Here is an 18,112-nt window from a genome sequence, read left to right as displayed (position 1 = left end):
GTTGAGCTGCATAAGGAGAGAAATAACAGATTCCCAGCCAGGTTTCTAGCCAGGAATAGCGAGTGTGTTGAAAGCCAAAGAAACCTGGAGGAAATCCAAGGCTCCCAGTTTGTCTTTGGAAATGGTAGCACAGGTGATGGTATTGAGAATTGAACCTTCCAAAGTGTGCAGCTTTATTACCATTCATAAGTGGAAGCATGTTTAAAATACTTTTTTGAAACAAGAGGAAGCTGCACCATAGGTTCCGCTCCTGAATCTTTTTAATTTTTTATTTTACTGAGCAAAGTTCAAACAGTGTGTCGGTTATTTGTTGTTGTTGATGTTGCTGTTTGGTTTTTTAAAATTCTTGTTACCTGAAACTTCCTTGGTTTATACAATATAGTATTCGTCTTCCATATTTCTGCAGCAAAACTGTAGAAAGACAACCATTTATATGAAAACGAGGCGTACCAGATGTTTTGTAACTTTCATATATTTTAATTACTCTGGACATGGCATAGCAATCAGGACATTCTGCTAAAATATTCTATCAGGAAATAGAGTTGTATGGAATGTTTGCTTTCCTAATTTAAGGAGCAAGCTGATAAATACTGCAAATAGAATGATGTTTGCCTCCTGTGCTAGGCTGACCTCTTATGGTGTTGAGGTGGCAAAGTTTATCTTCATCCTGTCATGTATTCATACATTTTGTATGACACAGAATAGTTTGGACAGATAATGACGAAAAGGAAAACTGACATTTTAGGTCCAGGAATATTACTCTGTAACACGATGTTTGCCTCAATGAATACCTTGTACATGAGTTAATTGCTGTGCTTCAGTGATTCTTCAGTTTTGGCTAGGAAAACAGAGAGCTATTAACAGCACATCTATATAGATATTGAAACATTCCATTAACAATGGTGTAGTAAGATCCGTAGTATAAAGCCTGTGTATCATGAGCTCATCATTGGAAGGTTAATTGCACATGCAAAGTGTAAGTGAGCTATAAGCAAGCATCAGTTCATCTACGTCTTTTAGTGCTCCCACGCCTTTATCCAGCTTGTTTCATTGATGTTGCTAATATTTAAAATAAGTTTGTATGCTACCTCATTCTGATACTTTGCTATAGAAGGTGAGAAGCAAGATTTAGCATTTAAATAGGAATGGGAAGTTACCAAGGGCCATCCGCAGCTCAGCAAGGTTTTGAAGCTCAGGTCTTCCCTCCTGATCCTTGGATGAGAAGCCCAACACTTTGGGGTGGCATATTTGGGGTAGGATGCATGCTGGTAGCAGCACCAACAGTAATAGGATATTGTGGTTATAAATCAAAGTGCCTGCAATTCATCTCGCTGTTCGTTTGTGACACTTGAGTTTGTGTTGCATAGCATACTTCAAATAACTTGACACTGACTTTGCAAAGAACCTATGATTACTTTATCCTGTCTGCTAGGTTCCTGTATAACCAGGTTATTGCATGAATTTAAAAGGAGATTTCTATAAGATAATTTCTTAGCTGTAATCCAGAAGGTGTCTCCATCTGACGATCTAAAAAGAAACTGCTATGAATAGTTCTCAGTCTTTCTGAAGATTGTAATCCCTCTGAAATTCCATTTTTAGACACTTAATAGAGAATCAAGAGTATGTCATCCCACTAGTTTTTAACTTGGTGCTGAATTCACTATGATAGCAGTTCTGTATATTACATAACTTGTGTAACGCAGTTTCATTTTTGGAGGATTGCTCTGGGTGGTTTAGCTGTTTCACAGCTGAAAACATAATTGGATCCAACATGATAAATGTAGCTTCTTTCGCCATTTTGCTGACCCCAAAGTTAGGCTTTGAAGTAAGTTGTATACTTGGATTAATTATATCTAGTTTACTTGGTATAAAAGTAAGTTCCTTAAAGTTCTTATGTGGCAAAGATGTTACAGTAGACAATTTCAACAAGTTTTGGAGAAAGGACAATCCTGAGGTTGTGGTATCTGACAGAATTTGCTGAGCAAGTCCTGCCTGACCAGTGTTAACCTAACTTTCCACTACAGGGGGGATGCTGGTCTGTTAGGGCATTTGGGGCATTGCCCCAGCAATCTCAGTCTGCCCTCAGCCAGCCTCCCGTCTTATTTATAACCTGCCCAGGGTGTGGCAATGCCTGTTCGCTTCCTCCTCCTTAGTCTGGTGTGGGCAGATTTACGTGATGCATTTGAAGCACATGACTTCCTCAAAAGAACTAGAAACTGTAGTTTCTTCAGGCTGCTGGAAACAAGAGCTATGTAAAGGGAAAACTACAGTTCCCAGTATTCTTTGGGGGAAAGTCATGTGCTTTTAAAGGTGTGTTGAATGTGCTTTCAGTGCATAGTGTGGATCTGCTCTCAGTATTGCTGTTGTAGAAGGGAGGAGGGTGAGGACAAAACTAAGAATTTGTTGGCTTCGACTCCTCCAGCTCTTGGCCTCCCACCAGTCTTACTGGGTGCCAGCCACCACGGTTCAATTAAGTGTGTTAAGACTGTGAGGAAACATTTCTCAGTGGCGTTTCCACCTTCCTCCAGAACCGAACATTAGCAATGTAAATGCCTTGATTCTAACTGTCACGCTATATTAAGGCATAAAACCTCCCAATATTAAGACATAAAACCTAACTTGCCGATTGCAAAACCAGCTATATAGGAACACATTGTTGCTCTTCTCTGGCTGTGTAATAGCATTCCTTTGAAATGTATCAAATTCTGGAATGAACTAAAGCCTCTGTAAATTCGGGTACTCCTATTTGGTCCTGTAACAATGAAACTTCAAGCAGTGTGTAAAAACTACTCTCCTGTGAATCTAATGGATGTTTTCCAACGATAGGGAGAACTGCCACTTAATGACATTTCATTCTGAAGATTTAACATTCCAGTCCCTTTATGATTATAAGTAGAGTTCAATCTGCATTCAGCAGAAGCCTACATTTCTGAGTCACTTCAGGGTTTGTTAACTGCTGCATTCCATTTGCTAAAGAAAGCTCCTTGTTCATTTTCAAAACGGAACCTTTGGTTTGGGAGAATAGCGAAGCCTTCACTGCAATTTGCTTCTTGAGGGTGTTTTTCATATTGTTCTTCTGCAACAATATTAAACTTCTCGTTTTGGGTTTTGGCAATTGTACTTTATCCTACCCATCCTTGTCCAGGAGTTCTGGAGAGTAATGTTGTCCAGGTGTTAAGCTTCTTGTTTCTAGGGATGAGGAAGGCAGACCCAACTTCAGAACCTCCTTGTGAACTTGATTAACATCACCCTGGGGCAGCATTGAAAAAAGAATGACTATGAGCAAGATGTTGAATTAAACATGTAAGAAACTCAGACATACCCAGCAGTAATTCTACTCAGAGCAGACCAATTAAAACCATTAGATGTAACAAACTGAAGTCCATTAATTTCAGCAGGTCTTCTTTTAGTAGATCTTAGCTGAATCCCACCACTTGTTATTGTTTTGAGTCATGTGTGTGTGTTTCATTTTCTCTTTTTATAAAAACCCAGAAACATCAGTCATTTGTACAGAGTTATAGGGTGATAGCCAATGTTCCTCATACTTGAGAGTAGACCCATTGAAATCAATGAACATAAGTACCGTATTTTTCGCACGATTGGACGCACCGGACCATAGGACGCGCCTAGTTTTTTGGGGGGGAAATAAAGGAAATTTTTTTCCCTTTATTTCCCCCCCAAAAGCAGGTCAGGGAAACCAAACCAGGTCGAGGAACAGCGGGATAGTGGCGCTGCGCCTCCCTGCTGTCCCCCGAGCTTGTGGGGCTGGCTGATGTCTGCCTAGCGCGCGGGGCGCTCTGCTTCAGGGCGCCCCACCCGCCGGGCGGCAGGCTGCTATCCGCAGCTTGGGGAGCCTTGCGGGGAACTGCTGCAGGGCTCCCCACGCTGCGGATGTATGCCTGGCGTGAGGGGCGCTCTGCTTTAGGGCGCCCCACCCGCCGGGCGGCAGGCTGCTATTCGCAGCTTGGGGAGCCTTGCGGGGAACTCCTGCAAGGCTCTCCACGCAGCGGATGTGTTCCCGAAGCGCCAGGCGCTCTGCTTTCAGGGCGCCCGATGCTCCGGGAAGCAGGCTGCTATCCGCAGCGTGGGGAGCCCTGTGAGGAACTGCTGCAGGGCTCTGCACGCTGCAGATGTCTGCCCGGCGCGAGGGGCGCTCTGCTTCAGGGTGCCCCTCGCGTCGGGCGGCAGGCTGCTATCCGCAGCGTGGGGAGCCTTGCGGGGAACTCCTGCAAGGCTCTCCACGCAGCGGATGTGTTCCTGAAGTGCCGGGCGCTCTGCTTTCAGGGCGCCCGATGCTCCGGGAAGCAGGCTGCTATCCGCAGCTTGGGGAGCCTTGCGGGGAACTGCTGCAGGGCTCCCCAAGCTGCGGATGTATGCCTGGCACGAGGGGCGCTCTGCTTCAGGGCGCCCCACCCGCCGGGCGGCAGGCTGCTATCCGCAGCGTGGGGAGCCTTGCGGGGAGCTCCTGCAAGGGTCCCCACGCTGCGGGTGTGTTCCCGAAGCGCCGGGAGCTCTGCTTTCAGGGCGCCCGACGCTCCGGGAAGCAGGCTGCTATCCGCAGCCTAGACACGGCTAGCGGAGCGCTAATCCCGAAGCTTGGGGCGTGCGGAGCTCAGCGCGCCCCAAGCTTCTGGGCGCCGGCAAGGTCTCCGCTAGCCGTCACGGGGCTCTCCCAGGGCTAGCGGAGACCTTGCCGGCACCCAGAAGCTTGGGGCGCGCTGAGCTCCGCACGCCCCAAGCTTCTGGATTAGCGCAGTGGTCCGCTAGCCCTGGGAGAGCCGGGCGACGTCGCGGGGCTCTCCCAGGGCTAGCGGAGACCTTGCCGGCACCCAGAAGCTTGGGGCGCGCTGAGCTCTGCACGCCCCAAGCTTCTGGATTAGCGCAGTGGTCCGCTAGCCCTGGGAGAGCCGGGCGACGTCGCGGGGCTCTCCCAGGGCTAGCGGAGACCTTGCCGGCACCCAGAAGCTTGGGGCGCGCTGAGCTCCGCACGCCCCAAGCTTCTGGATTAGCGCAGTGGTCCGCTAGCCCTGGGAGAGCCGCGCGACGTCGCGGGGCTCTCCCAGGGCTAGCGGAGACCTTGCCGGCACCCAGAAGCTTGGGGCGCGCTGAGCTCCGCACGCCCCAAGCTTCTGGATTAGCGCAGTGGTCCGCTAGCCCTGGGAGAGCCGGGCGATGTCGCGGGGCTCTCCCAGGGCTAGCGGAGACCTTGCCGGCACCCAGAAGCTTGGGGCGCGCTGAGCTCCGCACGCCCCAAGCTTCTGGATTAGCGCAGTGGTCCGCTAGCCTTGGGAGAGCCGCGCGACGTCGCGGGGCTCTCCCAGGGCTAGCGGAGACCTTGCCAGCACCCAGAAGCTTGGGGCGCGCTGAGCTCCGCACGCCCCAAGCTTCTGGATTAGCGCAGTGGTCCGCTAGCCCTGGGAAAGCCGGGCAACGTCGCGGGGCTCTCCCAGGGCTAGCGGAGACCTTGCCGGCACCCAGAAGCTTGGGGCGCGCTGAGCTCCGCACGCCCCAAGCTTCTGGATTAGCGCAGTGGTCCGCTAGCCCTGGGAAAGCCGGGCAACGTCGCGGGGCTCTCCCAGGGCTAGCGGAGACCTTGCCGGCACCCAGAAGCTTGGGGCGCGCTGAGCTCCGCACGCCCCAAGCTTCGGGATTAATGCAGCGCTCCTCTAGCGGTGGGAGAGCTGGGTCTCCCACTCCTAGCGGATAGCTTCCTGAAGCCTGGAGAGCGAGAGGGGTCGGTGCGCACCGACCCCTCTCGCTCTCCAGGCTTCAGCCAAAGCCTGCATTCGCTCCATAGGACGCACACACATTTTCCCTTGCTTTTTAGGAGGGAAAAAGTGCGTCCTATGGTGCGAAAAATACGGTAACTTGGGCCTACTAAGACTTAGCTGGATATCACTTGTTGTGGCTTCTTATCCAATACTCGTTTTTTTATGTGTATTTTAAATTACCTTCTGAAATGTCTTGCATGATAGCAGCAAAGAACCCATTGACCTTTACCGAAGAGAAAGCATATTGAATTGTTTCAGCTGGAGAGGCAAAACATCAGTATAGAATAGACATTGATCTGAAGGCTCCTGAACATGTCTCCAGCTTATGATCTAAATATTGTGTGCACAAACAGAACGGGAATGCCTGAATTTCTGGGAAGTGAGCTGCCTTTGGTTCCCTGTACAGCTTCCTTTGAGACACACAGAGAGAGATCATGGAATGGAAGCTAATGCTGCTTCAAGTGGAATTAATATCCCAGATTTTCCACTCACTAAAGGCCTGCTGGGTTCTGAGGAGAGCATGCAAGCAGAGAGCATCTGCCTCGGTGGTGAAACAAACTATAATAGGTCTCTAGTAACCATTGCAAAGCCCCATTGTATATAAAGGTGAGACTGATATGGCAGTGATTCCACTGTTAGCTGAGATAATGTGCTGGCGGCTTAAAAGAAAGAACAGTGGTTCTTATTTCCATTTATTTATATAGAAACAGTTTACTAAAGCAGTCATCTAATGAACCTCATTCTCTTCACAATACAGCCCCACGCACTGCCAAGCCAAGCCAAAATCCTACAAGAGGAAACTCATTTCCTCTCCCCACTCAGTCCCAGTCACCAATTCCTATGGAACGTACAACTTGAAGGAAAAAAAGAAGGAAAAGATATTGGGAAGGGAAGAGAAGTGGGAAAACTAGGAAGCTTTTTCATACAATCCCTACTATAAAACCTATAAAATCTGGTTGTGAGAATGAGTAAGTTCTATCCAAGACTTCAGTTTCTGCAGAACCAATTTTATATATAGTTTTAGGAGCAGAATTGGATGGGGTTTTAACTCTCTAAGATAAAAACTTTAAAATCAGTTGAGAGAATAGGAAAATGATCAGGGATAGTGTTCACAAGAGTTCATCAAGTGTATGGGAAGTAGATAATGGGATAGGAGGTAGCCAATTAAGATCTGTGTTATTTACACACACACACACACACATCTTAATTAATATTGGGTGGCATTCAGCCAAGTTTTACTTGGAGTAGACTTGTTGAAATGAATGAACATGACTAACTTTCATTTATTAATTTAGTTGGATCTACTCTAAGTAAAACTTAGTTGACTACAACCTATCAGTATAATTTTTTGTCTACCTTTCCAGTTTCTCGCACAAAGAGATTGCACTCTAGTCACACGCAAACTGTTCTGTTGGGGAAAGGGAATATAGAGTTGTACAGCAGATGTGCTGTGCCTTTCCCCCAGTTGTGTATAGGGTTGGTGAAATTGAGGCATCAGTACTTTGGGGATAACATGATGAAATATTGTTGTCTATACTGCACCCCCTTTTAAAATAGTCATAGCAGACCTCATCACTGTAACAGGATGCTATTTGTGTATCTTTTACTTGCCTGACTGCAACTGAGGTTTTCTGCTGGAGATTTCCCTTCCCTTTTCTGCTAGATGGCTTGTAAACCTGTGATCCAAGTAACTGGGAAGAGAGGTAGTATATAGCATTAGGTATGGTTGTGAAAGTCTAGCGATGGTATTATCAGAATTCTCTAAAATGTAAGGAAGAATGACTCAGGTTCATTGGCCAGAAATGCTAGTTTGATGCCAGTTACAAATCTAATACTGCCACCACTTTTTGAATAATAAGAATAAAATTCAGAATGTTAAAGCTAAATTCTTAGCCCCTGTGGCTACAATGCCAAGTTTTAAAGAGTGATGCCTTATAACTGTTTGAGATTAAACAGGCTTTGCATTGGACTTGACAGACAGGAGAAACACATTCTTCAAGGACTGATTGCTACCACTGTTGAATTGCTATCCCCAATGAATCCTCCTTCTGTTACTGCAAAACACTTGCTTCTCTTCCTTTCTCTCTCAGGCAGAAGTTTGTACTGGCAATAGATGCTCGCTACTGTAGCAACTGTAACTGCATAGCTCATCCTTCCCTAAACTGGTGCCCCGAAGCATAGCTGCTGGCTGGGGCTGACTGCAAGTTGTATTTCAAAACAAACTGGGGGCACTAGGTTGGTGGAGGTTGCTTTAAGAACACTGGACGTCCTTCCACTACAGGCAGCATGGCCCTATGATTCTAGGGCTGATGGGAGTTGCATCCCAGAAGAGCTGAAGGGCACCAGATTGGGGAAGCCTAGCATAACCAATATGACAGCCAGTGTTGTGTAGTGGTTAGAGCGTCAAACTAGGACCTGGGAGACCAGGGTTCAAATCTCCATGCAGCCATGAAGCCTACTGGGTAACCTTGGGCCAATGACTGCCTTTCAGCCTAACTTGCCTCACACAGTTGTTGTGAGGATTAAATGGAAGTGCGGAGAAGTGTCCCTTCAAACTCTACAATTCTATGTTGCTGTGAAATTGTGTGTGTGTGTGTGTTCATGGATAGTTATAGATCAGGGGTCAGCAAACTTTTTCAGCAGGGGGCCAGTCCACTGTCCCTCAGACCTTGTTGGGGGGCCAGACTATTTTTTTTGGGGGGGATGAACGAATTCCTATGCCCCACAAATAACCCAGAGATGCATTTTAAATAAAAGGACACATTCTACTCATATAAAAACACGCTGAATCCCGGACCGTCCGTGGGCCAGATTTAGAAGGCAATTGGGCCGGATCCAGCCTCCAGGCCTTAGTTTGCCGAACCATGTTATAGATATATGAAAAACCTATATGTTTACTGCACCAAGGAATGGGACCTGCAAAGGAAGGGAGCATGTCAGGGGCGCTTACAGCTGTCCTAATTTCACTACTCCCAACCTGAACCTTGCGAGGGTGATCCTGAGCACTGATATGATACCATCGAGGCAGGGGCAATAACCACTTTATAGATTGCTATCAGTTCCACTTTCTAGTCCTTGTGTCTGCAGCCCCCCCGCCCAGGAAAGAAAGGTTAATGTGATTTATAAAGCAAGTGATAATTGCATCATGTATACTGTAGTGAATTTTCATCGTTTAGCTTCCGTTTTATGGCTTGTAGGGAACCCTGATGTCCAAATGAAGCAGTGTGTGTGTGTGTGTGTGTGTGTGTGTGAAACGTAATATCGCAGCCAAGTTCAGTTTCACCTGAAAAAAACTTTTAAGCTAAACCCTGTGACTTTTCACAGCAGTTTTGTTCTAAACTAGCAAGGGTTTTTTTTTGGGGGGGGGGAGTCTGCATCTTGTGACTATTGAAAAACTGACAAAAGTCTTCCCTATGGTCCACTTTCTTTGCCCGTACCCCCTGCACTTATTTAGTGTAACAGACAAAACTGAAGAATAGGATTGCACCACCCCACCACCCCAAGCCTGTTTATCTTTGCTTTGTGCCACATTTTAAGATACCAGACTGCCCCCCCGGCCTTAATTTGGGGGTTGGCAAACATGACATTTGATCTGATGCACTGTAAAAAAGGTAAAAGGTAAAGGACCCCTGGATAGTTAAGTCCAGTCAAAGGCAACTGTGGGGTTGCGGTGCTCATCTCGTTTTCAGTCCATGTGGCAGCTTTCCGGGTCATGTGGCCAGCATGTCTTAACTGCTTCTGGAACAACAGAACACCGTGACAGAAACCAGAGTGCACGGAAACGCTGTTTACCTTCCTGCCACAGTGGTACTATTTATCTACTTGCACAGGCGTGCTTTTGAACTGCTAGATTGGCAGGAGCAGGGACAGAGCAATGGGAGTTCACCCTGTCGTGGGCATTCAAACTGTTGACCTTCTGATTGGCAAGCCCAAGAGGCTCAGTGGTTTAGACCACAGTGCCTGCACTAACCATTCTGTTAGGACTTGGCTGCTAGGTCATCAATTTTTTTTTGTTTCTCTAGCACTGCAGAGAGGAACCATAATAGAAAATTATTTCCTTGAAGTTTGTGTCTGCAGAACTGCCTTCTTTTTGTTATATTATTGCCCAAAGTCGGAGGGACTGAGCGGGGATGTTTTCACAATCTCCAGAAGCATGGCAGAAAGAGAGAGAGAGAGAATAAAAGAAAGAGGGCTTCCAGTAGTGAAAGGGTGCAAAAAGGGAGATGCCGAGGGAAATATAAAGGGTGTGTGAACAAAAGCGAATGGGATGGGGTCTGGTCTGGAAAAAACCCCAAATGTCTTGCCTCTTTATCTGCTATAATTGGCTGCTTATCTGCTACTTAGCCATGCTGTAGCGGTAGGCTTCTCTTCTACACACACACACACACACACACACACACACACACACAGCGCTCCAACTATTTATAGAATCAACATGAGCTTTAGTGAAAACCAATCAGATTTTATAAATCCTCCAGGAGGTTTGTTTCTGTAGCTGCAGCAGTGAAAGAAGTGAAATTGCTGGATAGTGGCACTGAAAAATGTAGCCTGTGGTGTCCTTTGTTTTCCCTCTTAATTCAGAATGCCAAAAAGGCTCGTACCACAGAAACAAGCATTGATGTTCATTGATTTTCTTTTTCCTTCTCTTAAAATAAGTGTGCAATAAAGGGGCAGCAGTAGTAAATAGACTTATCACTGTCAATTGAAAGTGATCGGATGCCTGGAATGTTAAATGTGCATTATTGTTAAGAAGCCTGCATATTTCTTGTATGGGATTCTGTGGGTATTGTCTTGTCTTCCAGAGTTTTATTATTCTCCCCCCCCCCCCATTGTGTAAAACAACAGCTGTGTATCAGTCCTATCAACTCACCTACATATGCTAGATGTAAAAGCAGTGTATGTTGTAGCTGAAGAGCTATACCGCCAATACAGTGGCCCAATTCGCATGTAACATTAAGCCAAACCATGGCATAGTGTGACTGAACAAACATGCAAGCTCCTGGAGAGGAGATTGTGGCCACTTTGCTCCTCCCTAGCCATGGTGTGTGCGCACCACGTCATGTGATCACTGAAGTGGGTTGAATGGCTTACCCAGCCCAAAAATATTTTATTCAAGTTGACACCCCTGTCTCTAGTTGTTTTGCCACTGTGCTGTGCTGAGCTAAACCATGGTTTGGTTTAGCATGTTGTCTAAACCTGAGCTCATGGTTCAGCTCTCACAGACAGACCATGAACAGAAACCTGAATTTGTGCTATGGTTTGCAGCTTGTGGTTTGTCTGGAGAGAGCTCAACCATGAGCCTAGGTTCAGATGGCATGGTAAGCCAACATAGCAGCAAAATGATTGGGGGGTGGGGAGCAAAGCAGCCGCAGTCTCCTCTCCAGAAGCCTACATGTTTGCTCATGCACACTATACCTTGGTTTGGCTTAGTGTCATGTGTGTGAACAAGGGCATAATTTTGTCCTGGTTGGGTGGACCATCCCATCCTTCTTCTGCGAAGTAGCAGTGTGTTGTGTCAGGGGAGCTTATCGCCCATTCTTTCTCTACTTACCATCCCAGTCAGAAAGATCTCCTTTCTCCTTGCATCAGAATCTAGTTCTCTTTATTCAGCTGCACATAATAAAGCTCCAGTTCTTTCAGGAGTGTGCAAGCCAAACACAGAATGGTATTTAAACAGTCCCAGATCTGTTTGCAGTATCCATGGAACTGACACATGTACACCACCCACTCTTTGTGTGTGCAGTGCAGCTTTGAAGGATACAGTTTCAGAAGGCAGAGAGACAGAGAGCATCTGAATTCATAGGGTATGGTTTGAAACCAAAAGTGCAGTTTTACAGAATCCGATGCAGATGTCTGTTAGCAGTAATTCAGAACCCTGAAGAACACACTGACCTACCCGCTTAATTGAAGAGGCCTCCTGTGCAGTTGTTAGAGCATAATGGAACAGAATACTCTTTCCTTCACATGGATCCTTATCCTCAGAGCTTTGTAGAAAATACAGAACCTAGCATTAACACACACACACACCTGTATCCAACAGACTTCTCAGTACTATTCCATCTTCAATCACAGATAATTAAGCACCATATTTTTCCTCGATGCCCACAGCACTACATAAAGCCTCCCAGACACTCTCTGCATTGTTTCATTGCCAGATTGGTAGAAAGGTCCACCCCTGTAGGCTTCTGTCCCTCCAGACTGGGGTAAAAGAGATTCAGATGTGTGTTTATCCTTGGTAGTAGCATGCTGTCAAGAGAAATTGGAGCCATTGGCAAAGCTCTGTGGGACAATTCAGGCAATGCCATCACTATTTGGAATGCTCTCTCTTGTGAGGTGTGGCCTACACTGATGTTGTAGAGCTTTTGTTGGCAGGTGAATATGCGCCTTCCCCTCCAGGTATTTGGAGATGGATAGGGCAAGATGAAGTTTTAGTGAATCCTCTACTGTTTTGGTGTTCTGCTGTTCATTTGTTTTTTGTAATACTTTTATGTAGCCCACCCTTGGGTGAAGGGCGGGTTCTCATTATTATAATCATTATAGTCATTGCACTTATATCAAACCTTTCATCCAAGGAGCTCAAGTGCAATACATCCTCCCTCCCCATTTTATCCTCACAACAAGGTGGGTTAGTTAGAGAGACAGACAGTCTGTCCCAAGGTTACCCTGTGAGTTTCATGACCAGGTGTCTTCCTGGTCTTCCTGGTCTTAGTCTAACACTCTAGCTGCTACTATTCCACTCTGGCTCTCTTATAAGCACTGGGTTGCATTCAATGTTAGCCCTACTCAGAGTAGACCTATTGAAGTTAGTTAGCATGATTAACTTAGGTTGACTAATTACAACGGGTCTTCTCTGAGGATGTCTGATATTGAATACAAGCCACCATACGTAAATTATGTCACCCACACTCACATCAGAACAATCTATGTTCTACTAGGTCTCCATAGCCCAGTATCACAAGTTGGGAGTGGTAAGACACACTGAGAGGGCAGCGGCCAACCTTCTACCCACTTCATGGAAGGGCTGCCCCACTTGGCAGAGTTCCAGAGTTCTTCAGTAAACAGCTGAATCCGTTAACAGCAACATCTAGAAACCAAGAGACTGGTTGAAATTCTGTCCTTTCTTTTCTTGGTGGTAAGTAGTTGGCTGTTCAGCAATGCCCTGGAAACCCATAATGGAAAATACGACTTTCTCCTTTATGGAGCTTGTTCAATGTCCAGAGTAGGTCAGTAGTGAAGGAAAGCAGTTAACCATCTGTTGCAGATGGGAGACCGTCTGTTGGGAAGTCATACTTTGCTATAGATTAACACTAATGGAACTTCCGGCAGATATGGGAATTTGAAAGGCTAGAGCAGAACCAAACATTGTCTGATGCTTAAACCAGAGGGAGGGAGCAATGTCTTTTAAGAAACATTAGCATTGTTTGACAGACTTTGTGAGCTTCTACGTGCATTGGCTGCAGTAAGGAAATGGTTGTCTGTACGAAGAGGCAGTTACGTGGTACAAGTTCATTGGGGAAGGGGTTGAAAATGGAATAATTATTCTAAAGTATGGATCTGTATCTATCATAGCAGTCCAAAACATACGCATCAGCCCCAAGACTTTTTGTTAAGGAGACTGATTATATTTCCCCAGCTCCTAATTTGGCCCAGATATGCTTATATGTTCACTTTGTAATTGAAACTCAAGCCTGGTTTATACAGGTCGCAAAATGGAGGCGGTAGAGTGGGCTGTGCCACTTCAAACTGCAGTTGTGTTCTTGTGTACAAAACTATCAGTTTAACTACTGCACCAGGAGGAAAGGTTCAAGCCCAGCCTGTTTCCTACCTACTCTACCAGGTTTCAACTTACATGGCAGTGGTGGTTGTTTTGAAAAAATAAATAAATTGCTGGTCAGTATTAAAAAATGTGATCTCTCCCACATTTCACAGTCTGAAATCTATAATGCGTTGCATTTGAAGACCAGGGTTAGGAAATATTGTAGGAAAAGTTCAAAAAGCACATGTTCTTGGTGTCACAGAGTTAAAAATGCAAAGTGTTGGTTTTTATGGGAGTGTAGGATTGCAGAGCGTACTTTCTGGAGCTAAGTACACCTGGACTATTGTATAACATGGCCATAAAAGACATGCAATTTGTACTTCAGTTCTTAGCAGGAAAGTGGTCTGCAGAGTGTGTTGCCTTCTACATACGTTGCAGTATATCTTATCAGTCGTCTAGCATTTGTCAGAATAAAAGTATCACTGTAGTACAGGAATGAGGAACCTGTGGCTCTCCAAATGCTGTCAGACTCAACTCCCATCAGCCCCAGCCAGCATGGCCAATGGCATGGGATGATGGGAGTTGTAGTTCAACAAGATCTGGACTATAGTAGTCCTTGCTGGCTGTATCAGTGGTTTTAAAGAATCCCTGTACAAATTAGAGGTGCACCTCAAAAATTCCTGCATCAAGGAAGTTTCTGTGAGCACCTGCCCATGACATGCAACCATGTCAGACAGCCAAAACTTGCACCATTCCTCTAACATAGACAAATAATTGCCAATGTACATGGTAGAGGCAACACTTCTTGCTGAGCCTGACACTTTACTTGCAAGTCTTTGATGATTTCCCAGTTGGGAATTGCTGTGCTAGGAGAAAGAAAAGAAAGCATTACACCAAAATAATCCTGTCATTCAAATTGAACATATTGGACTACATTGTACATATATTAGAGGCCTTGAGAATTAATTTGTTACAACAGGCTTACCTGATGTCTACTGTTTAGGGATAGAGGACCACAAACCATTTTAGCTTTGGAGTCATGAGTGCGAGGGGAAGCTCAGAAAAAGAAAATGTGGGTCATCAAAAAGCTGAAAGAAAAGCAAGACTGATGATAACCCGGGAAACAAATTCATAACACAGTGAGATATCTACTGCAAGGAAGTCATGTGCTGGTAGTATCAATTACTCTGTGTTTTAATTTTTAAGAAACACATATATCTTGCATATATGCATTACACATATCCAATATACTTTTTAAAAAGGAAAAGGAAAAACTCAGATTCACCTGGCAGTCTCTGTTTCTTACTGCAATAAACTGTGTTTTAAATATATATATGTCTTCTGACATTGGGTTCCCAGAGGTTTCATATCCAGTAAAATAATAAAGGTAGCACCTGCTTAATTTCAGCAATGACACTGCACCTGGTGTTCTCAGTCATGGGTCCTATAAAATCCCTTGCTCAGTAGTTACAGTACTACCCAGGTAGAAGGAAGCCCAAGTCTAAGCATAATGCAAATCACAGCAGACAACTGTTTATACAGTAATTCTACTGTAGAAAAGTTTTATTTATTGTTCTCAAAAAAATATTGTGGGGGTGGGATTAAGATTTACATGCAGTGCTGAAGAACTGTTGCTAGTTCCCTAAGGAAACTGCACTGGCTGAGATTTAAGTTTCTATCCTTGGATGGCTCAGCTCACTCTGCACCACTGCAGTCCTGGGTTAGACCTGCAGCAATGCTGGTATACCTGCTGCTTTGCAGGCCATGTGATAAGCCTTATCCTCAGTCTCCAGGTCTATGTAGGGCTTCTTGCTGAGAAGTGGTATAATGTTCACATGCATTTCCATTTCACTCTCAAGGAAGATTATAATCATGCAATCATGAAACAGTCCAAGGCTCTCCTGAATCTCCGAAAACAAACATTGAAGATGCCTTATTCAAGTGCTCTAGGGTGGGATGCCTAATGTTTTACTGCTACTTTACATCTATCTGGTGCAAGCCGTGTGCTGAATCTTAAAACTGAAGAGGCACAGTCCCAACACAGAATGGCTGCAGGAACATTGAGACAAGCCAGTGAAAAAACTTATGCTGAGGAAGAGAAATTCTGCCCCTGAAGAATAATAATTATGCAAATGCACATCCATTTAAATATATATAAAAATTGGCTTAATTGAATAATGCTAGTTAATACTACTTTAATGCATGTACTAAATCTGTGATGAATCGCTTCTCTGGACCTGCCTTCTGGATAGTGATGGTTCAGTGCAAATGCTGCTGCCGTTTTCAGGAGTCCTTAACCCAAGAGCTGCTGGTTACTTGAGAGTATCCTAGTAATCAGTTTTCAGCAAAAGCACACAAATATACAATCAACAGCCTCACAACATGTTTCTTAATAGTGGACAGAACACTGGTTTTGTCAAAAAGCCATTGCATGATGAGGCCCAGAGACCACCCTGTCCCCATGGTGAAATAACCAGACAAAAAATAGTATATTGATTTATGGGATAAATTAAGGCCACAACTTTATTGGTTACAGATGTGAAAGTTTGACAATAGGCATTGGATGAAGCCACCACTAATCCACTCCAGCCCACCTGCTGAAAGTGGGGCTGAGGGTAAGCCCATCCAGGAGGGGCGCCCTATGACTTACATCACATAGGGGTGCCCCCCAAGGGATGCCCATTTGATCCTTTTAACAGGATACCCTTTACCATGGAGGGGCAGGTGGAGGCTACAACCTCCCCTCCATCCAAATCTAAGCCTATCCAGTGCCTATCTGCCTCCATCACAAAATGTGAGCTTTGTTTACGTTTCTGCCTGGATTACATGGACTGGATGGGTATGAACTGAATTTCCCATAATGTGAGACTGAGGAGAGTATGTGAGAAAGCTTTCTAGAGTAGCATGAGCTGTTGCCCTCTCCACAGCAGCCCACCTTGGAGATCCCTTGGAGATCCCTTGCCCCAGTTGGAAGCTGGAAGAGTTGTAGTTCCCAAGTTTGGGGAGAAACATAGGATGGTGCTTTGTACTGAAATCATGGGTCTTTCCCAGTCCTACTTAGAGGTGCTAAGGATTGAACCTAGGACCTTTTGATGCAGAACATATGCTCTGTCACTGAAAAACACCCTTCCCCCAACTAATGACCAGTTAACAATGAACAAGGTAGGTTAGGTGCATATTTAATCTCAACCAAGGTGTCAATAAAATGGTGCGATTGGCATGGTAATTCTGGACTGGTAGAGGGCTTCTCTTTGGCAAGGAATGCTTTTCTTCTTCTTTTTAAATTCATTTTTATTAAATTTTCCACTTTAACAATCCAATCAAATCACATTAAATATTCCAAATTATACATATACCGTACATATCAAATAAACTGAATATTCTGCCAAATTATAAATTTTGAAAAGGACTTCCCATGCTTCAAGTTCAGAGTTGAATGCTTTTCAACTTGATTGAGAGTTGTTTATGAAAAGGGTACTAAGTGGAGATTTTTTTTAAATAATCCACTTCAGCAACCCTTCAAAAGATAAAGATTTTTAATCATTGGAGAGATATATAAATGGAGTTAGCATCCATCTGTGTTGAGAGACAAGAGAGTGTGCCTCCGGGGGTGAAATCTATCCACTGCATTAGCAGCACTGAAGTGCGAAGCCTGGGCAGTGTGTATGGATGTCCTGGGTTGCCCAGACAACAAGACCCCTTTCTTAGCCTTGCAGATGTGGTCCAAAGGAAAGCAAGGCAATACATTTGGCACCAGCTTGGCTGCAAGAGTTGCTGGAAGGAGGTGTACAAGGCACCATCCAAATGCCTCGGGGACTCCACTCTGGATTTGTGTAGGGTTTACTCCTTAGCCTTTTCTTCTCCCGAAGATGTCCCACAAGGCTGCTGGTACATATAATAGGGAAAGTGAAGTGTGGCACTGATGAAGCACCTTGATTATTAACAAAATAGCCTCAGGAACAATAATATTGATATTTGGAGAGAGGGAAATCAAGCTGTCAGAGAAGAATATACATTTTGTTCAATATCATACTATTTGCACTCTTACAGAAACAATATTTTGACCTCACAGAAAATGGCAGATCATATGATGAGTAAAACAGAGATTCTGTTTCTGATCATGTGTCTGAAACGACAGAGGGGCAATGCCTGGGGTGGAGTAAGAGAAACACATAGTGCTTCAATGTACTACTTCTTCAAAATGAAGACCTCCAAAGGTTTGGTACTAACCCAGAACTTTTCCCAGGGCAATATTGTTGCAGGCTCATTGGGATCTGAATAAAGTCTTTCTGCACACAGTGGCTTAGAAAATATCACCTTATGAAGAGAGAGTAATAACAGAAGGAAAGCTTATCAAGGAAATTGAGAAGCAGAACATAAGCAATCTTGCTTAGATATCGTTGGGTAACAAAGTTATTTTCATAGAAACTGGCAGTGGGGAAAAGGTAATTACTAAAATAAAAAGCAGGCTCCAGTCCTATATGCACTTACCTGAGACCATGGTTTACTTGTGTCTATATGTACTTACCTTCTGCGTAGGCACACATAGGGCTGCACTGTAAAGTAATAACTCACATTATATAGC

General features: G+C 44.9%; 1 protein-coding gene across 2 annotated transcripts in view; it reads left to right on the top strand.

Annotated features, from left to right (window-relative positions):
• The window catches only part of NETO2 (neuropilin and tolloid like 2), a 40,171-nt gene that overhangs the window by 2,897 nt on the left and 19,162 nt on the right, over positions 1–18,112 (top strand). The window lies entirely within an intron of this gene.

The sequence above is a fragment of the Podarcis melisellensis genome (assembly GCF_964234715.1).
Source record: "Podarcis melisellensis genome assembly, chromosome: 8".
NCBI lineage: Eukaryota > Metazoa > Chordata > Lepidosauria > Squamata > Lacertidae > Podarcis > Podarcis melisellensis.
This window is presented reverse-complemented; position numbering and strand designations above follow the sequence as displayed.